This window comes from Gallus gallus, chromosome 2 (assembly GCF_016699485.2).
Source record: "Gallus gallus isolate bGalGal1 chromosome 2, bGalGal1.mat.broiler.GRCg7b, whole genome shotgun sequence".
NCBI lineage: Eukaryota > Metazoa > Chordata > Aves > Galliformes > Phasianidae > Gallus > Gallus gallus.
Window position 1 is genome coordinate 119037012 of NC_052533.1, and position 2500 is coordinate 119039511.

The 2500-nt window shown below is 38.5% G+C and overlaps 1 protein-coding gene across 6 annotated transcripts in view; it reads left to right on the forward strand.

Annotated features, from left to right (window-relative positions):
- ZFHX4 (zinc finger homeobox 4) overlaps positions 1–2500 on the forward strand; it is a 152645-nt gene that overhangs the window by 21232 nt on the left and 128913 nt on the right. The window lies entirely within an intron of this gene.

The following is a 2500-nucleotide window of genomic DNA, read 5'->3' on the forward strand; positions in this document are numbered from 1 at the left end:
TCTACCTAACCTACTAGCAAACATGGCAAGAAAGACTGTAAACAGCTTAAGTATGGAAATATATGTTATGGTTTCTTTCTGTGTTGCTCATCGGTTCAAAGAATTAGTATTTGTTTTAATTGGAATGAAATATACTCTTGTTTATACAATTGTGATCAGAGGGCTGATGTCATTGTTTAGGACTGATTAATACTGAAGTTATGTAAGGGAGCCTGATAACTCTAAATCTGCAGTTTATTTAAAAATGTTGATTAAGTAACAGGAAGCATGTTATGACACTTATTACCATGCTGTTTTTGTTTTGCACTTTAGTTATGTGGTGGAATATTTAAAAATCTAGTCTACTTCTGCTAAATTCTTTAAGACTAGAAATTGCAACAGCAAGGCTGCTCAGTGCAAGGCTGTGGGAAGAAGGGGAAGGGTGAGATATGCTGTGTTGCAGAACCCATTTTGTAGCCGCCTAAAATGACTTAATGCTCATAAATACCATCCTGGTTGCAATATAGCGTGCATGCCCACGACTGTTCTGGCAGCTATTTTTATGTGTATGCTCTGGATACTGTGATGCCCTGGGATACCGCAGCATGGGGAAAGCTTGCTTCAAGCGGTGAAGGTTAAATGGAAAGCCACAGATAGGGCTAGAATAGTTTGGGGCAGTTACATCTGGCTTCATTTGCTGTATTAACTCCTTGTCTATCAGTTAGTTTTACCTGCTAAAGTGTTTTCATGATCCTTTCATGATCTGGGGTAGGACAGAGTTACTTCACACGCATCACTGTGGAAGCACCAAAAAAGAACCGTTACTGCTTGTTTGCCTCTGCAGCAGTCCAGAAAACTTCTCATGTGCGTGCTGGTGCCAGCTGAATGCATGTCTTCATGCTCGCATGTGTGTTTATGTGTGACTGAAATAGTCTCAGCAAGTGCAGTTGCTGAGTGGCTACATGTAAAAATGCTTTATAGCGGTGTTGTTTATCCCTTTGTGTCAGAGTTGAGAGATACCAGTATAAAGTCATTTATACCAGTCCTCTACAGATGGAAGGTGCTGGGGTTTGCTTTCTGGTGCAGCTACCCTTGTGCAACTTTTTATCTTTAGATACGGCCTGAGGAGGAGAATCTGTTAAACCTGTAGGCTTTCTGCAGTATGCACACACTGTTTGTGCAGATTTGCCAAACGGGAAGGTAAACATGCTTCTCTCTGGACTAATTAGAGAATTATTACGTTTTCATGCTCTTTGTGATCAGATTATTTCAAAAGGTTTTTAAATTGCATGTGTGCCATGAGCATAATTAACTTGGATTTCATCAATGATTAAAATTACACACCAAGCTTTGTGACGTTTGATTCAGGAGCAATTAGGCTGTCATTTTAGCCATCTCAGATACCAAAACTAATTTTGATTCATTTTCATTCTATGTAAATCTTCTGATGTATCTTAAACTGATCACTTCCTCTCTCTGATTTAGCTGACAAGATTAGACTTGATTACACTTAAAAAAAATTAAGCAGCTATCCTTCATAGTTAATATCTCTGTGACCTTCACTGAAACCTTTCCTAGGCAAGGATTTTTTATTATTATTATTATTATTTTTTAATCTCAAAATCACACTGAATGATTGCATGCAGGGCTATAGCACCTGGCTTTTATGTACACAAATATATATGGTATAGCAATGCAAAGTTTTTAAATTAGATTTCTTCTTCTTGTAAATGAAAAGATGGAGAAAGCATTAATGCTTCAGATACGTAAAACAATAGTTTTCAGGATGTAATCAAACTTTTATACTTAATTGAAAACTTATCTGATAATTCGGCTTCTTCTTTCGTCTAAAATTAATGAGATCTATCACTCTGACTTATGACTGGAATGAAGATTACTTACCTCCTGCTTAAAAGCAAGGCAGAGCCTATATCATAGGCTGAAAATAAACACTAAAGTTTTAGAGTACTCAGCTGTTGTGTACAGTGCCATCATTCTGCAAGCTGAGAGATCTGCAAGGACTCGGAGTAGCTTAGGCTGTAATCAGGCTACTATTACAGTGGCTGGAGCCTTGCAGGCTCCCAAAAAAATGAAGGAAAGCAGACTTTTAACCAATGTGTGACCAACTTTACTCTGGTGTTTTACCCTGCTGCCAGACACTGATATGGTTTTTATAGAGTGCATCTTGTTCTCAACAAAGGGAGTTTATGGTCTAAGATGCCTGCCTGCAAGAAATGATTGAAGGATTTTCATCAGCAGTGCTTGCGTATGATTTGTTAAGCTAGGGGAGATGTTGATTGAGGCAGTGGTTGAGAGATGGGCGACTCACCAGGACTGATAACATCAAAATGGTATTTGAAATGGTGTTCATTACGTTTTGCAATGAAAAAACTGAGTGCATGTGATTGTCCCCTAGGATGATGGGACTGGTTGCAGTAAATATTAATTTCTGTTCCGTTGCCCATTGAGGTGACTGAAGTGTGGGGAAGAATTGTGATTGGTGCTTAATCAGGGATAGCCA